At 31.7% G+C, this 19,298-nt stretch overlaps 1 protein-coding gene across 7 annotated transcripts in view; it reads left to right on the forward strand.

The window, feature by feature from the left end:
- LOC127065600 (neuroligin-4, X-linked-like) overlaps window positions 1-19,298 on the forward strand; it is a 219,171-nt gene that overhangs the window by 45,381 nt on the left and 154,492 nt on the right. For all 7 annotated transcript variants that reach the window (XM_050998161.1, XM_050998158.1, XM_050998162.1 and 4 more), the window contains one exon: window positions 18,047-18,424. The gene's annotated coding sequence lies outside the window, so the exon portion shown is untranslated. The remainder of the gene's footprint in view (window positions 1-18,046; window positions 18,425-19,298) is intronic.

Here is a 19,298-nt window from a genome sequence, read left to right on the forward strand (position 1 = left end):
TTATAATAAAATTTTTGCATTGTAATATTCTTTTTGTTTATTTTTATTAACAAATATAACATGCACGTATGTGTATAATTCATGATGGAATAAAATGAAACAAGTATTCATAATTATAAAAATATCATGCTCTTACAGATACTGTAATAACATTATGTAAATCTTTATTAACGTATAAGATAAACATTAATAAAATAAAGTAAAAAGAAGTGAGCATAAATCATACATTAGATAAGCGATTTAAATGTTTAACATGTAAATCCTTGCAAAGTGCTCCATCGCTTTATCTCGAACGATGGTAATATTTAACAACAATATTACCTAGGACTTGATTCGTATACCTGCGTGTTCAACATGTACTACTTATTGAATAATAAATTACTGTTTAAGAGCACCGATTTGGCGAAGTAGTCGATTTACGTTAATCGATATTACTTAAAGTATTAGTTAACATAAGTACATTTATACATAAAAATTATTTCTTTAAAAACATAATATGTAACGTATAACATATAGCATATAGAAGATCGTTGATTCCTCTTTTTTAAAGTTTGTCTAATCAGAAAAGAACAATCGAACTTTTGTCAAAGTTATATTGAATAGATTTAATATTAAATTTAAATGACAGCTTTTCAATCTTCTTGTCTTTTCGACCGACTAATTAAACTTGAGATATTATACCTACGTAGCGCGAAATGATTACTCCGCTTCCTTGAGAATGAATAAGCTCTCGCGAGCTTGAGTACGAGTACGAAGACAGTGGATAAGTGTCTACGTTCTACCACGGATAATACTGCCATAATTAAGGACCCTCCTTGTAGCGAGAGAGTAGTTTCCCTGGATTCACTTTCGAAGACTTGCGATGGCGCCTTCCGTCGGGAATTCATCGTTCCGGTTTCTGTTTCTGATTTAAGGAACACACGTAGAAATTCAACCACGTTCATTTGGAGTGTCGTATTAATCATTAACGAAATAGATATTTCATAACAACGAATTTTGCCATATCGTTTATCCGTGATATATTCTGTTCGGTATTATAGAAAATACTTACAACCATGCAAGAAAAAAAAGGAAAATAAAATAACTATTCTCTATACGAACAAATCTATTATTATTTTGTGTATTATTAAATCATCTGATTTTTTCTTGAATAATTTTGTTCTCTTCGTTCGCAAATAATGAACATGTTCTTTCAAATCTTTCCATTTAAATGATCCACCTTCTATATTACATGTCGCTTTCTTTACTCGTCGCTTTCGAATAGAGCGAAAGAGACGTTGATGCGAATATCGATTTTTCTCACGTGGCGTTGGTACAGTTGGATGAATGCGTAGTGAAAAGAAAAAGAAGAGATAGAGATAGGGAGGGGGAGAAAGAAGGAGAGAGAGAGAGAAAGAGAGAGAGAGAGAGAGAGAAAGAGAAAGAAAAAGAAAGAGAGAAAGAGAGTGGAAGACAGAAAGAGACAGAAGATACATAGTGACATTGCAAATCTTCCACGCTGAAGTCGAGACACGAGTGAATGTATGTACATACGACAACAAAGTGGAAAGATATGCAAAACAAACCGCTCACGTTTTATGCAAAAGGTTTTCTCTTCTACTACAGATTCACTTCTTGTTGTTCTTATCGCACGTACGATAGTTCCTTTATTATTTACTTTACAAATAACTCGCTGAGAGGACAACAGTAACAAAAAGCTACACGACTTGGTTAAAATAATCATAAAAGAGCCGACACCATCATCGAATGTCACCCTAGCCATGCAATTCTTTTTCCTTTTTCGCTCCTACGATTTACTATGGTTACCTCAAGAACTTACGCGGTGTATGATAACGGAAATACGCAACGACGTAAAAGCTCTTTGCTTGGATACTGAAAAGGGTTTCGGACGTTGATGTTTCTCTAAAGGTAAATTTGCATCATGGAAAGACCTCTTTGTCTCGTATGAAGATTAACGTGTGCGAATACTGGGAATGAAATTACAATTTATCGTTTTATATAATACTAGACACTATAATATCATAACAGCCACATCGAATTTATTTGTATATACTGAACGCATATACTGAATAAAAATATATAGAAATTTAGTTGTGACAGAAACTCAGACTTTAATGAATATTAATTTATTTATAATTATATACCCACTACGAATATATGAATTTAAATTGTTTCTTTTTTGTTTTCTTTTTAATTTAGGATCGTTGTATAATACGTTGTATAAACAACCTTTCGAACGTTGTTAAATCGTTTCTTACGAAAGAGTTAGATGTATCGATTTGTTGTGCGAATGTTCATTTCTTCTGATGTTCATTACAATTTTATTAATTCGATATAGATGAGATAATTAACGGATGGATGTTTTAAGGAAAAAAGAATTGTAAAGGTATAGATATGACGGTGTGCAACGATCTTAAAAATATAAGAATCATATTTTTTTATTCTCTCAACATTTTATTATTCTTCTTCGGGTTGTTGCCCTTCGATCGATACGCCTTTCAACGTCGACGTTCCATCATGAGTCCATATTATGGTCTCTGACCTCGTCTACACTCACTACGCTTAGTGTTGAATTGTGAGGTTATTAATCATCGTTCTTTGAGGTTCTGTATTACAACAACGAAAAAGGCATGACGAGGAAGGTTGGATTTCTGTCGAAATCTTCGAATAAACAGAAGAACATCATGACGGTGTTACTTTGTTGTTTTGATCTACTTTAGTCTTGCCTTAAGCTATTCCTAAGCATCATTTGGAGAGTTCTTATCCCATTGATCGATCTTCCTCCAAGATACCTTAATAGACAAATTTTTCTAATGAAAAAATAACGACTAATCATCTAATGATTCTTGTTATCCAACCTTACGATAGTAAGAAATAATGTAAAAAATTTTGCACTAACGATAGTTCGTTTCATAAAACTATCTAGATAAACAGATGCAATCTATGTAACCATAGAGTTAGATATTTACGAATTAATGATGAATTACTTCGTAAGTAATTTTTTTATAATAACAACAAGAATCTTAATATATGACAGATGACGTTTATAAAATTGTATCACTTATTAACAAGTAGTTATACCTTATCTATGATATATAAGCTTCATCATATTGTAGTAAAAAGAAAAAAAATTCGGCTTGATATACTCTTTTCTAAATATATAATAATCGCTTTCAAGAAGCGTTCCATTTTGTGTAGATTTCAAATTGAATACATCGAAACGGACTAGAAGGAGAAGCTCTCTGTCTCTAGAATTAAACCGGCTAGTTGTGGAAGATCTTTGTCGGGGATAGTTTGGCACGCTATCACAACCAAAATCCGAACTCAAACTTGCTACGGGTGCAATGCTTCGTGAATGTTTGACCGCACAATATTTGATAGCGCACCTCTAGATATCTCGATATTCTCGGTTCTAATCGCGGGTCGAGCGAGATAATGGTTGGGAGAAGCAACGTTGGATGCGTTGCTTCAACACGTTCAAATGCTGTGTTCTATGCGGGTTTACGTATATCCTCTGTCATAATATGTGTGCCTGCGTATATACATACATTCACGCATATAAGTTTGGGCGTACTGCTGGTACCTGTACGAACTAACGTTCCTCTATATTGCATTGATTCGATGTTTGTTTATAAGCGTTAGATATACGAGAGAAGAAGGTATATTCGAGACACGACGGATTATTCGCTGTTTGAGTATATCTTCGAGCATTAATGAATTCAGATCGACGGGATCCTAAAGGATGAGTTTCTAAACTAATTCGTAAATTTGAGAAGTTTCTCATGATGTGTGATAAGAGATATAAAGTATATATGATAAAGTATGAAATTTATTTAACAAAGGTTCTTTAGTTCCAAGTATAGCTCTATCAAATAAATATGGATTTTTATATCATTTTTATAAAGTGATCATAAGTAAAAGGATGATTCTTTTTATCTCATTAAAATTGTTCATTATCGAATCGAATAATTATATATCTGTATGTATATATATATGTATATATGAATTTTCTCAGAAGTATAGAACTCAACTCAATTCCATCGGAATTAATGGAAATCGGTTTTGAGTTCGTGCACGATAGTCATAGACGATCTGCCGGCCAGATAATTACTAATAGTTCCAACTTCTCTTTGTAAGTTCTATAGTTGAACACGAACTATTCGCAAACATGCATTCTTATTTTCTCATGTTCTGGTAATATTTAAAAATGTCAATAAATTCTGCGAGAGAAATATTAATTAATTATTATATATGTAGGACACGAGAATGTAGAAGAAAATAAAATAAGAATGAGAAGTGATAAAAAAAAAATGTTCAGACAGTTGTCGAACAATTCTCGAAGAATCATCATTATCTTGTATCTTTCTATATTATTTTTATATCAATTAAAATATATTCTTGTTGCATTTAAAAAACTCCCTTATTACCATTGATTTATACATCATTTAAACATCATACCTGCATAAATATATGTATATACATATAATGAGTATAAAAGCAAAATTGAACATATTAAAATGAATATGAAACATATTCACTAATGTAAGCATAAATGAATATGAAATTGCGTACGTATACATAATTTTTTTTAAATGCTTATAAACTTGTAAATTGTTACAATTCTCATTAATTATGGTTTCAACGATCTATCAATGATATTATTTATAACAAGTAGTACCAAATTCTTTTCGTTTTTTAATATGGCTCGATTTACATATTCGTAGAATTTCAATTTTTTTCATATATTATCACTAAAGATGGTTCTCTCTTTGACATTGCCGACACAGCGTTCCACATTTTTTCTTTTAAGCGTATCGAGGTCACACGTAAAGGTTATTAACGTACGTTAACCGTTAGAATGTTAATATAAGTATATCCTTCTAACCATATAACGTGAAAATTTTACCGATATTTCTCGCCATAATACCGCGCTTTTAGATTTCATTAAAGGATCGTTTTTTGTAGAAGCCATATCCGTAAATCTGATGATTCATTAAATATAGATCCGATAAGATAAAATCGATACGATATGAGCAATAAGTATCTACCTATAAAAATTCATTAAAAAAAAGAAAGGAGAAGATAGAAGCCTCAATATTAAATGTATTAAAATATATATATATATACAATATATATATATATATACATATATAAGTGATCCATATAAGCGAAACTCGATAAGAGTTAAATAAAAAAATTACATGTACACATAGCTAGATCAATTCTAATCATTACTCCAAATTACTTATAGAAAAATAAATTACATATTATATTTACATTTACTTCTCGTGAAAAAGAACTTGATACGTTTCTATGTGTATATACGTAAATAATAAAAAAAAATAAGTTCCGTTACATAAAAAAAGAACTTACGAACACGAAGTAAAAAGGAGACGTAATTAAAATTTCGCGGGTAAGGTAAAACAAGAAAGACGAAAATAATGTTCTAAAAGTATGGAAAGAAAAATAGAGGGAAAAAAATATATATATATACGATGTACACATATCCATTTTTCTCTTTCGAGCATAAAATCGTATAAACGTGTAAGTAATGTAGGTAGATACGTACACGGTTCTTCTATTTTTGCATCGTCTTCGGGTTTATCAAGGAACGAGAGTACAGGTTGGGAGACTAGAGGCTATGGGCTTCCTTTCCGGCTCATTAGACGAAGATATAGGCACGTTCGCGCGTCATCGTGTTGTCTAGTTCCCTGGATTTACTCTCTCCCTTATTTCCCTCTCTCACTCTCTTTCCCTCTCTCTTCTAATAAAAGAGGGTCTTCGTAAGAGGCAACACAGAGAGTCACGTACGCGCTTTGGACAAGAGAGACGTCGTATTGCCAAGGAAAAGCTTTCCCAAGGGAGGAGACACTGTCCAAGGAAAAGAAAACGACTATTTCTCTCTCTCTCTCTCTCTCTCTCTTTCCCTCTCTCTCTCTCTCTCTCTCTCTCTCTCTCTCTCTCTCTCTCTCTCTCTTACGTTTGTACATTTCGTAGCTTGGACGCAGTGGCAGGTTACGATTATGGTCAACCTCTCCTAGGTGTATAGTATATGACGATAGAACGTATTTGTGACGTCGAAGATAAGGTGTGAAAGTGACGGCAGAAGACTGTACGATCTTTGTTGTTAAGCAGAAATGAGATCCTGCAAGTAGAACATTCCAAACGAACCCACGAAGGAAAGATATAGGTTGCAAGATAAAGTGAAAAAAAAAAAAAGAAATAATATGAGAATAATATATAAAGCGAAAAAAAGATAAATAATTTAAAAAATTATTTGAAGCAATACAAACGTCATATAATTACAATAGCACGATTATTTACTATCTAATATAATTAAAGAATAATTTAATTACAATATTGCATCAATAGAAAGTATAATTAATTCGAAATACAATAATTAAGAGGTCTAATTGATATATCGTATTGTTAATTCTCCATTCCATATTTCATTTAAATATGTATTGTATCGCGAAATATCCTTTTGTCGTATTTTTCTCGAAAGATGTATTTCGTTTTTTTTTCTTTTCTTTTCTTTTCTTTTAATAAATTAACACGTATTTATTTCAATTTATTAATTTCTCTTTAATATTATTATTTTAATATCGGTGAAACTAGCAATATGATATCGATCGATTATTCGTTTTAATAAACATTTTTATTCGTGTCTCATCTTATCGTTCCATATGATTGAATTTCTTGTCTCCTTTAAAAATAACAAAAAGTACGGACGTTCAAACATGAGAACAAACATTGAAAGTATACATGTTCACGTGTATCGTACGTGTAAGTAAGAAGAACTACGACGAAACGGTACACACGCGGAAGCGGATATTAATTAAAAAATCACGCGATTTATTACGTTTTTTCCATTATTTTTCCAGCATCGTTGGACAGGCCGTTAGCTTTTGTGCGAAACAAAGCATCCCAGCGGTCTTTGTTCGTGTTGGACGACACCCTCCGTTGGTTCGTGACAATTCTTGCTTCTTGCAAAAAATAAAAAAAATAAAAAAAAAATGAAAAAGAAAACGTGGAACGAAAAGCAACAACAAAAAGAAAGAAAAGAGAGAAGAAAAAGAAAAAGAAAAAAGAAAAGAAAAGAAAGAAAAAGAATAAAGAGAAGAAAAAAATAAAAAAGAAAGAGGGATGCTCGTGAGTTAATTAGACGCTACGTCCAGGGCGCCGAGCAATTTTTCTTTCGCAGTATCATACGCAACGGTTCGCTTCGCGTACACCCAGCCAGGAAATACAACGACAAACTAATGTCTCCTAATTTATTTCCACCCTTCCTTCGACTCATTTACCTTCTAACTTCACGACCAACTCCTAGTGTTGTATACGCGATAGGATGCTGCGATGGATGGCACGTCGCTTTTATGTCGTAGCATAAAAATGAATGCAAATCTTGTCGTTCACTCTCCTCGAGCTTATCCAACGCGTTTTAAACTACGACGTAAATAAAATAATGTATCGCATAAATATAATAAGAGCGATAGGATGTGAGAGTTTTCCTAGACGATGTTGATCAGGAATGTCGGGAAAAAAGTATGAATAAAATATTTAATAATACTAATAACTTTATACTATATGAGAACACTTGTGGAATAAGTTTTTCCGTTTTTTTTTTTCTAAAAGAAAAATCTACTCACAGAGAATATCTATGTATTCGTACTCAAAACTTTTCTCACAACGTACTTAGATCATCTATAAAATACCTATGGATGTATTCAACCACTTTTTCCTTTTTTATTTCAAGTAATCTTGAAAAGTAATAAATAAACATCGTTATGTATATATTCGTCAAATCCTATAATCCTTGTAGTTTTTATTTTTTACCTATCCTCCACGTACTATATATGTAAAAATAAAAAAAAATAAATAGCATTTCTCAATCTTTGTGAAAAACTAACGAAAACTTTCTAGAGAACGTCGTAAATCTTTATACAATAGAGATAGCTAAGCGGATGCATAGGATGGTGATATACACGTTGTTCGTTTTACAATAGAAAGACTCTCTTCAATCTCCAGGAGTTTCCACAAAATATTTTTCAAGCCGATATATCTCCTTTACGATAAACTCTCGAACGATGCACAGGTCAAAACTAACTAAATGCGCGACTTTCGTAAATCCCTTCGGCATTCAATTCCCGACCTCTTCCAGGCATGAAATTGAAAGGAGCACAACTCGATGTTTGTTGCTCGAGCATGGCTCCCTCTAAGTGGAAGGATTGCGCTATCAAGGTAGTATTGTTGTCCACTCGAGTTCTCTCTTTCGCTCTCTCTCTCTCCTTCTCTCTCTCTCTCTCTCTCTCTCTCTCCCTCTCTCTTTCCAATATGGCTACCATACAGACTCCGTTTGGTAATCCTTGAAAACGTCAACTTCTCTATTGTACGCTCGATCTACGATACACGACGGACAGAAATTTCTATTTCGAGAAACGTTTGCGGCAAGTTGGCAAATATGAAAGATATTTTAACGGCTTAACGAACCTGACGTAGATCGACTTCCAACTACTACTATAACATTACATATTTGTCACTCTCGTTTGCGATAGTCATCTAAGTAGGTACTTGCAACTCGTTGTATTATCCTGGAACTAAAAAATTTAAACCGTGCTCTTCGAATCCAGTTTCTAGTACGTACCAGGCATCGACCTGTCATCGGATCGATAGCGCTCGCTGCGTAAAAGTAATAAACTTCAAAATGGCGTCGTTCAAAGTGAGTGAGAGAGAAAGAGAAAGAGAGAGAGAGAGAGAGAAATTCCACGAAATGTCGTGTCGTAAAAAATACCTCAGGTCAAGAGGAATATAATTATATATGTGTATAGTATATAGGTAGTCTCTTAGTAAAACGCGAACGTTAATACTAGAACGAATTCTACGCACAGAAATATAAAAAACATTCTATAAAAATGTTCTATATGTACTTATACACGTAGGTGTATCCGATACGACCTCTTTTCGGAGTTAATGTAGATATTATCTAGTTTTATGAATTAAAAGAGAAAGAGCAGGGCTTAACAAGAATAGCTAGAATAAAATAAAAGTCTGATCCCAACTAGAAACTAACTTTTGTTACTTATATCTTTGCGTTGAATTCATTCTCCAAGTTACGTCAGCATTTTACGAAACAATATTTATATAAATAATGGAGACTAACATTCCGGTTGATTTCGCACATTACTCTAATCGTAAGTAGAACTTTCTGGATCTTCTCCTTCACCTTCGTAGGTAGGCAAACAAGTTCCGCTCTTTTGCAATAGGCTCGATGCTTGGGAGCTCGCTATGGTATACTTCACGTTTGACTTTTGCCTTTTCTCGCTTCGCTCGTTTTAGAACGTTGTTAACTCTTACTTTAGCTACTTTCCCGCTCAAGTTTCGTCTTTACTGAGTTTCAACTCGGAACTGCGAGCGAGTTGAGCATCATGAGTCTTAGAATTGTTGAATAATCCACTCGTTTGGGATGCTATGTAAGAGGGTGGACATTTTTCTTATGCATTTTTAATAAAAACGAGAGATAGAGAGAGAGAGAGAGAGAGAGAGAGAGAAAGTTTGAATGCAAGTAGGGAAAAAATATGTATATATATATATATATATATATATATATATATATATATGTGTGTGTGTGTGTGTGTGTGTATGTCTGTATGTACGTATGTATATATTAATATTAGTTTCTAATAAGTCACCAAATTCTAAATAAGTAAAGGACAAAAAAGTCAACAATTTATATAATATAGTATTGCATAATATAAATAGTATAATATAGTATATTAAATGATATGTTATATAGCTATAAACATTAGTATTTGTAATTTGAAAAAAAGATACTCGTAATGAATTGTATATAAAAGATACGTGAATTACGAATAGTTAATTAAGAAACGATAGAATGACAAAATTTACATAAATACCTACTTGTGAGAAAGAAATATGTAAATAGAAAGCATACTTTGGTACTTTTTAGAAACAAATAAAACTACTCGATCGTTTGCAAACCTTAACGAGAAAACCAGTACATACATCAGCTCGTTGAAACCTCACGACGAGAGGATCGACAAAAAGCGGTTAAATGTCCAGTTTCGATTTGTCAGAGTGGAAATTCCAACAGTTAACTGTAACACATGTGTATATGCGTATGTGTGTGCGCGCGTGCGTGTGTGCGTATGTGTCTATAGACGAATTTGAACGAATAATGGAAAGTAAATGGAAAATTCCAGGTTGTCCAGCAGAGAAGGGTCCCTGGAGTAAAATTCCACGTATTTCCGGTAAAGGCAACGTTTACTAGTGCAATGCGTTTTCTTCTTTCAACTTGCAACTTTTGAAGGAGAAATTTTTTTTTAGTACACCTTCAAAATTCAAATCAGTTACATATGCTTATATATATACATATATAACATAGACATATTTGTTTTCGTTCATATTCAAGATAAAATTTTTAAGCTCGGACGTTCTCGCAATAGTTAGAACAATCTTCACAATGCAAACATAAGAATATGAACAAACGGACTTTATTACTTCGCTGAGCTCCTTACTAGTTTCGGGGTAAAGAAGCGACTTTGTCGTTAAACAAGCTTAAGTGATATATAGAGTAAGTATGTACAGTAGTACGTAAACACGGTGCTAATCAAAAGTTTAGAAATAAGCTACCTATAGTTCGCAGACTAAATATTGGAAAGTTTAATATAAGAAGAAATAGGATTTATAAGATATCATACTTAGAGAATAATAAAGAAGGATGAACGATTGAATTTTAATTATTCTTTATGTAGATATATATATATATATATATATATATATATATATAAATACACATATATATACACATATATATACTTCTTAATCTTTGGAAGTCTAATTAACTTTTATAATTCGTTCGTTTTTACATCATCCAAAGTTCACATTTTATATTATTATATTTATTTAGACAAACTAGTTGTAATAACTCAAAGAATGGTCAATCGATAAAAAATTCAACGGATCGTTGAATTATCGTATCGTAACAAAGTGACGTTTACGTAAAGCAACGTCACTACCGTGTTAGCTTGAATTTATTAATTAATCTAATTAACTTAATTAAAAGCTGAGTCGAGGCCGTTTGTACGCTTGCAGAGAGAAAAAAAAATAGGAAGACACTTTGCACAGGAACGCGAAAGAGGACGATTTATGCTTCCGGCATTCGGTATGATTTTCAGCGATCTCTCACCAACGTTAGAATCCTCTTAGTTACTAATTACGAATAACGAAGCGACTGTCGGACAAAGTAAGATAATTAACTCAGAGAGAAAAAGTCAAAACTGCAACGAGGAATTGACTAATAATAATTCTCAATATGCAAAAAAAAATGCATATTTTTCCAAAAATTTTCATTGTCCAGAGAATAAAAAATATTGGAAATTTTAAATACCTTAGCCGAATACAAACATTCAGTTCTAGATTGATCTCGTGTATAATATTTATTTTAAAAAATTCATGATCCATCTGCATAGCGATTTTAACAAATTTTTCAGATAGATACTATTTATTTTATCATTTTTTCCCTTTATCATATGTTGTTATATTTCGTCATATAAAATAAACGTATGTATTTCATCGAGATTTTTATTGAACAAAAATCATCAAATTTTCTAACAGCCAGAATTGAATGGAATTGTAGTTATTCGCGGATAATTCATGTCATCGCATACGTAAATACGCGCCATCACCGAATTCGTTTTCAGTAATTTTACTTTGTGAGTAATTACCGTCTTCGGGTAGCAAATATCCACGGTCCATACGTATTCAACGGTTAAAAGTCAACATTGACTAGAATAGCTTTTCCCTGGTGCAACGATATTTCGCTTGCGGTAGACCAGGGACTCTATGTGTACTTCAGATCGTAATAATAGTCTACGTTAACAGGAGCACGCGAGATGTCTCGAGAGCGTATGCTCGAGTTTGATATATCGAATGATTAAAAATGCCCGCGGTATGGAAGTACGCCAATGTAGATACATTGATATTATATCTATATTGAAAGATCGTGGTAGATACGTATCTGCATATTTTTTGTCATATTTCATGCGTTTATATCAAAATTCTTTTGTAAAAAATATGCAAATTCCTATATTAAATAAATTCTCATTAAATAGAAACAAAATAATACATTCTAACGATTTTCATTTCATTCAACAATACGACAGAAATAATGCAATGACCTAATAGTACAACATAAAATAGCTACTTTTTAAATATATCGGCTTCAAAATTTGTCGTTATAAAAAATTGAGTAAATCGATCTTATTATAATGATAAGATCTAAGAACATAGGCAAAAAGAGGGCATTTTCCCCTTTAAAATGATCTATATTTCATGTCTCTACGACTTTCCGTTCAGAAGATATCGCTCTTCAAAATATTACTATTCGTCATTCATTCATACCAAAGCTGTGTATACTACCAAAGCGTAGTAGTAGTAAAAAAAAAGACGGTTTACGTTGGTCAGCTGACAAGTTTCGAGTAAATTCCAGGAATTTATGTAGGTCACTGTGTCAATGCCTTTATGAAAGAAATTATCTAGGTCAGTTTTTCTCAATGGGAACACTTTTATTTAAATGTAAATATCTCCGAAACTAAAAATCATAGAAAATTCAAACAAAGACCGTTTTAAAGGTTAGATTTCTTTTTATTTTTTTACATAACAATAATAATTGTTTAACGATTTTTTATAAACAATTTGTTATAAAAAATTTCAATAATCACTTTTTTATCGATTAATCCTATACAATACATATATATATGTACAGAGATCTATCCGTAAATTCAATAATTTGTTATAAACAATTTGTTATAAATAATTTGTTGTAAACAATTTCTTATAAATAATTTCTATAACTAATTTTTTATTAATCTGTATTATAAGTTATCTTTGTATACACATACACCTATCCATAAATTTAATAATTTTTGTTATAAACAATTTGTTATAAATAATTTCTATAATTAATTTTTTATCAATCTGTATTATAAATTTTGTTTATATACACATACATCTATCAATAAATTTAATAATTTTCATTGTAAACAATTTGTTATAAACAATTTGTTATAAATAATTTCAATGATTAATTTTTTATCAATCTGTATTATAATTTATCTTTACATACAGATACACCTATTCATAAATAAAATAATTTTTGTTATAAACAATTTATTATAAACAATTTATTATACATAATTGTTATACATAATTAATAATTATTCATCTAAACAATAAATAATCGGTATTATATTTGATAGTAGAAAAAAATAATGACGTAGTAAGTATGATATAAAATAATATAAAAATATAAAATTCTAGTAACAAACAAACAAAAAATAAAAAAAGTCATCTTCGTCTCTCTGAATTCTTCTGACAAATTATTACCGTGTGCGCGTTCTATTTTTCCTTATTAAATAATAATAATAATTATGTTCTTTTAAATCTACGCTTCCTAAGTGTTAGTTAAGCATAGCGTTAATTAAGTGCCTTGCTACCTACACATTTGCATATGTACTTTTAATAGAAAAGTTAGACATGTCAATTAAATAGTAACGTTACTTAAAAACTAATTTAAGAAATATTTATTCTTAGCTCATTATTACGTTCTGCAAAATGGAAATATCGTACCCCGTTATACAATATTAAATGATAATAATAATGATGATGACGATGATGAAGATGATGATTAATGATAATAATTATGGTAATAATAATAGTAACAATAGCAACAACTACAACAACAACAGCAACAATGATAATAATAATAATAATAATAATAGGAATAATAAAAATAATAATAGTAATAATAATATAGAATACAGGAATGAAATTATGCGAAAGCATGCGAAGTAATTTGCAGCCACGTTTTAATTTGGCACGGTTCGGATGGTACGTTACGTCGACGAGAAGAAGATGCAGAAGAAGAGTTGTGAGAGTTGGCGCAGCATCGCGCCTCTGTCTTTCTTGTTTTCAGAGTTCACACTTTTCCATGACGGCGCTGTTTAATTGCGTTTACAAGAGCCCGAGCTCACACTAATATACATATTACTGGGCTGATTAAAGGCAGTCCGCCGGAACCGCGTATGTCGCTTTGCGAATTCCATGAGTACAGACAAATATGGGGAAGGTACCTCCCGAAGCTCGAAAGCAATTTCCACGGTTAGATTAATTATTTCGTGAAATTCAAACGGCATCCCGCGAGATACGAATGAAAAATGAACCAAAGATGAGGAGAAATAGACAAAATGAGAAAGAGAAAGAGAGAGAGAGAGAGAGAGGAAGGGAGGGAGACAGAGACTAACTTTATAGAAATAAAATATATCAAACTTTTATATTAAGTATTTATCATAAATGTTAATAATATTATTTGATGAAATTGAATATTAATCTTTTTAATTTTTATCAGACAACATTTCAGAGGTATATAATTATTATTTTCCAGAAAATAATAATTTCATTATTTGTATGGCCTGTAATTAAGATCCTTTTGTTAATCAAGATCAATATACATATTATTATCCCAAGAAAAACCTTGAGATCAATCATTTTTATTGGTTCATATAAATCTGATATTAAATCTCGAAAGCTATTATTTCTAATCCGATCTAATTACTAGAGATTATTTCATTTGAAACGATATGATTTTGGGGGTAATTATTAAACAAATCGTGAAAATAAATCTTTAGAGATTTACAATAAAATGGAGGAATAAAGTATAATGGGAGTTATGGTTGATTAGAATCGTTAAGTCGAAATATTTCATCGTCACGTTGACTAGTTATAATCGCTGGCCAAATCATTCGCCATATCTTTGCTTAATCGTTCCACTGATATTTATTATCGATCAGGATTATTATATTGACGCTTGTGCTCGCGAGTTACACGGATTTCGAGGCTCCCCGAGGTACTTAGGAGTTTACGCTCCGTTCATTTATTGAGTTACATACTAATCGAGTTTCAAGCAAGTTATGGTTTATAGCAAGAGTTGCGTGCGCGTACATATCCTTCACCATTTTATAGCTTACTAAAACGAACGAATTTCAGTCAACACTTTATTGTTTCACTATTTATTATCACGTTCTCTATTCGTGCAGATTTATCCCTTGTTAAGGAAGAGTTCTTATAGCTGACATAAATTATTCGAACATTATTCGTACTAATCTACTATTTCTAAATTAGGACGTTTATTTTTTCAATAAATCACAAACTTATTCGAAAATACAGTTATGTGGATAATTTATTGTATATAAAAAGAAAACATATAGATACGAAGAAATGTGATAAATGAAGAAATAAAAGAGATAGTATTATATCGAAGAAAAAAGAAAAAAAAAGAAAATTATGAAAAATCGAAATGTATGAAAAATAGGATTGTTAAAATTGAAAAAAAAAAGAGTTGGTTATTCTGAAATTCATCAAAAAGATATTCAACTGACTTGCATGATGCATACAATCGAAGCTCGATGATAGTCGTAGTTTTGAAAGAACGGCTGACACGGATTTTTCTCAGCAGTGCTAGCCCGATGATAAATCGCGTCGCTTATCGTCCCTGACATCGTCTCGGTCGTGCGTTTAAAAGCTTAAAGAGCACTGATCGTAAAGTGTTTTTCGCGGATCGTTCGCGCACAGAGAAATCGATTGTGCGCTTTTCCATAATGGTTCGTCGGTGAAAAAGATTGAAAAAGGAGAATGAGAAGGGTTGATGACGATAGAAAGAAACTAGGTGTTCCTCGGTAAACGGAGTTATCTCGGGTCATGTGTTAAACGTCAAAATAATTTCTCTCGTTTCAACGTTATCGAAAGATGTATCATCGCAGCAACGTTGTAAATGTTGTCATTTGAGCTTCAATAAATCACGATAAAGTCTCTATACACAAATATATCCTACTTATTTTTATCCATTCACGTAGAACATGATTGACAAAAAATAATCCTAACGAATCAATTATTTATAGTAACAGAAGTTAAAAGAAAGGAGAAAAAATACCTTGGATATTCCAATGAAAAATTCTACAAGTAAATAAAGAACGCAACAATTAACCAAATGAAAATATTAACGATAATAGAACATAACAAAAAATTTTTTTCTACAAAAAAAGTTCAAGTAAAAATATCGTTTTTTGATATTCGCACAATCGAAAAGTAGAAAGGAAAGAGGATCATTTCGCAAAAAAAAAGGAAAAAAGAAAAGAAAAAAAAAATGAATAAGTAGAAAAGGGAGAACTATCAATCACTTTCAGGTCGCGTAACTCGAGCAAAAGTTTCGTTCGATTCTCCACTGATCGAGTTTCCACGAGACGATCGCGTTATTTATTTCGAGGTTGAGTCTTACCGAGCATAACCACAGTAATTTAATTGGAAAAGTTCCGGCACGAACCGTCTTATTCCATCGTCAAGCCAATGTATCGACTAGCTCAACGATTATGACGGCTAAAGCTTCACGAATCTCAGTACCCCTTCGGCTAGTAATTACATTCGAATAGAGCTAATTACGTTTGCCATCTCTTCGCAATGATAATCTCTTCGTTTGTGTTATCTCTCGATCAATTTCGAATGAGTTTTCACGAATGTTACGCGTATTTTCGAGTAATCCTTTCTCTCTCTCTCTCTCTCTCTCTCTCTCTCTCTCTCTCTCTTTCTCTCTCTCTCTCTCTCTGTCTATTTCGGAGAGAGTAGGTCGTACTAATAAGAGTTTAATGAGAGCGAATAAACCACGTAATTGTCCTTCCTACGTTCCCTTAATGATCTTCCTTCGTTCTTGTTCATGAAATGAAGTTTCTTTACGAACTTACATACGTAGGTACTACGTCATTTTGCTGTTATGAAAAGAGCTCCTTTGATTTGACGTAAAATCCTACTCTTACTAATTAATTTCAAGGCTATCGTATTTACCTTGAATCTTTCTTACGTCAGTACTTTAAGTTGAAATGTTTTTAACAAAGTCGAATCTTCTACATCTTCTTAACCTTGAACGTTGAACTCTAACATACCTTGTATTTTTGTAATCAGTATTATTTTTCTACGTAAAAAGATCTTTAATTGTTAGTTCATATATAATGATTGATTTTTTCTAAATATGTCATAATTAATATACTATAGTTATATATTGGGTAGAAATTATAAGTTTTACATTATCTAAGTTGTTTTGCTTTTAACATGAACAAAAATATTGACTTTAAATAAATAAAAATTTAATTAACATTCCTGAAGGAAAGAACGAGAAAGAATGAGCAAATAAAATAGATCAGTGTATTGCTTTTAATCCAGCGTTATTGTAAATTTTTTTAGGTATATGAGAATAAACGAATGATGTTAAAAAAAAAAAGAAATACCGATCTAGCTATCTCTTTAAAGATATTCAATCTAGCTAACAAGTTGTAAGTTACGACTTTGCAACTAATTAAAACTATCTTCGAAGGAATTTCTTGCACCGGAGAATTCGAGGTCGTTTCTATTTTAAAGAAATATCAACTATGTATGTTAATCATGCCAACACGCACGAGTCTAATTTTAACATGTAACACGCAACGAGCACTATCTTAAAATCAAAACATGATTTTATCAATCGTAGGCTACACGACAAACGCTTCTGTTCCTATTCCAAATTCTTTTAACGTTCATAGATTCTGCTTATTTTCATAATTTCTTATCTCCTTCTCACAGTCAGCTTCGAAGAGACTATATAACGTCGATTTCTATGCAAATTCTACACGTAGATAACTGTAAGATCTCTGAGCTTAATGGTAGGTTTGAAGATAAAAATTTCCTCAAAGAGCTAGAATTTGAATTGATCCTAATTAAGAGACTATAACTGTTTCATTTAAGTTTGAATAACGCAAAAGTAGTATAAATAATCCAATAACATGATATTTTTATTATCTTAATAACAAACTAATAATATCACAGTTACTAAAAAAAGATTTTCAGATTTTATATATATATATGTATGTATGTATGTATGTATATGTATATATATTATATTAATTATGATAATGTATTTTTAATGGAATATTTTGTTCTGTTTCAGCTTAAGAAGAATTTCGTGAGTGAGATTTATTCAAGATCGATCGATCGGCCAAACGATGAGACAAGAAAGACGAGTAAGTTAACAAAGAACATTATGAAAAACGTTGACAAATGTGAAAAATTTTAATTCGTAAATAGACTCATCTAGTGATTCGTGCTATGAATCAAAGGGAAACTCGTGTAGGCGTGAGACTGAAAAAATCATTAACAAAGTCCTATCGATCAGCAATTAACGGTGGAAGTCGTTCGGTTCGAAAGAAAAGTGCGAGAACGAAGATGCTATCGGTGAAAATCTCACCATTACGAGAGTCCAACGGCTGGTAAATCTTCGATAGAAGTAGCTGAAGCAGTTAATTGAACTCGATGATCGGCTCGAATGGTAAGTTTTGGAATAACAAAGTTTAACTTAAGTAATATCTTTTCCTTATCCAACAGATGGTGAACTAAACTTTGAAAGACTATGAAAACGATTATAAAGATTATTGAAATATCGAATTATCGGAAGAAATTCATCTAGAGACTTTTCTTTCCAACTATTGTAGTAATGAAAAAGTTAAATTATTCCGAATAAATGATATCAATTTTAACATTATAATCAATAACTTATTGAATAATTCCAATATACTTTTGAAGATAACTTTCAAAAATAGTCACGAAAAAGAAAACATTACAAAAGCTTAGTAATTTAATCAAATCGATCGAGCCTAACGGATCGTGTGTATCACGAGTATTAAATTAAAAAAAAAGGAAAAAAGAACGCATCGTTTGACGTTAAAAAATATATTTAATCAACTAAAATCTCGTTTTAAACGAATAAACATTTATTATTTGATTTTGCGATTCGTCACGTAATGTAATAACATGGAATCCGTTACGATCGATCGAAAATAGCAAAAGATGAAAGAAATATTAAATGAAAAATAAGGAAAAGAAATCGAGCTCCGTCGATAAGGAAGAGAAATTATCAAGAAAAGTAATACGTGCGAAATAGCTGATCCACGTTCTCTCTTCCGAGAACTCCTAAGATCCTTCGTAGCATTCCTTCTTCTCGCAAATGACGACGAGAAAGACGTGATCCTGTTACGCGACGCTGAATTTTCAGCTTCCTTTCCGAGCCGATAAGTACTGATTTCCATAATGGTTCCACGTACGAGTGCACTCAGTTACATTCTCCTTTCTATCTTCCTCCCTTTCATTGCTCGACACTCCTTCCTTCCCACTTCCCCTATCTCCATCGATCACTTTACCCCTCG

Source organism: Vespula vulgaris, chromosome 8 (genome assembly GCF_905475345.1).
Source record: "Vespula vulgaris chromosome 8, iyVesVulg1.1, whole genome shotgun sequence".
Taxonomy (NCBI): Eukaryota; Metazoa; Arthropoda; class Insecta; order Hymenoptera; family Vespidae; genus Vespula; species Vespula vulgaris.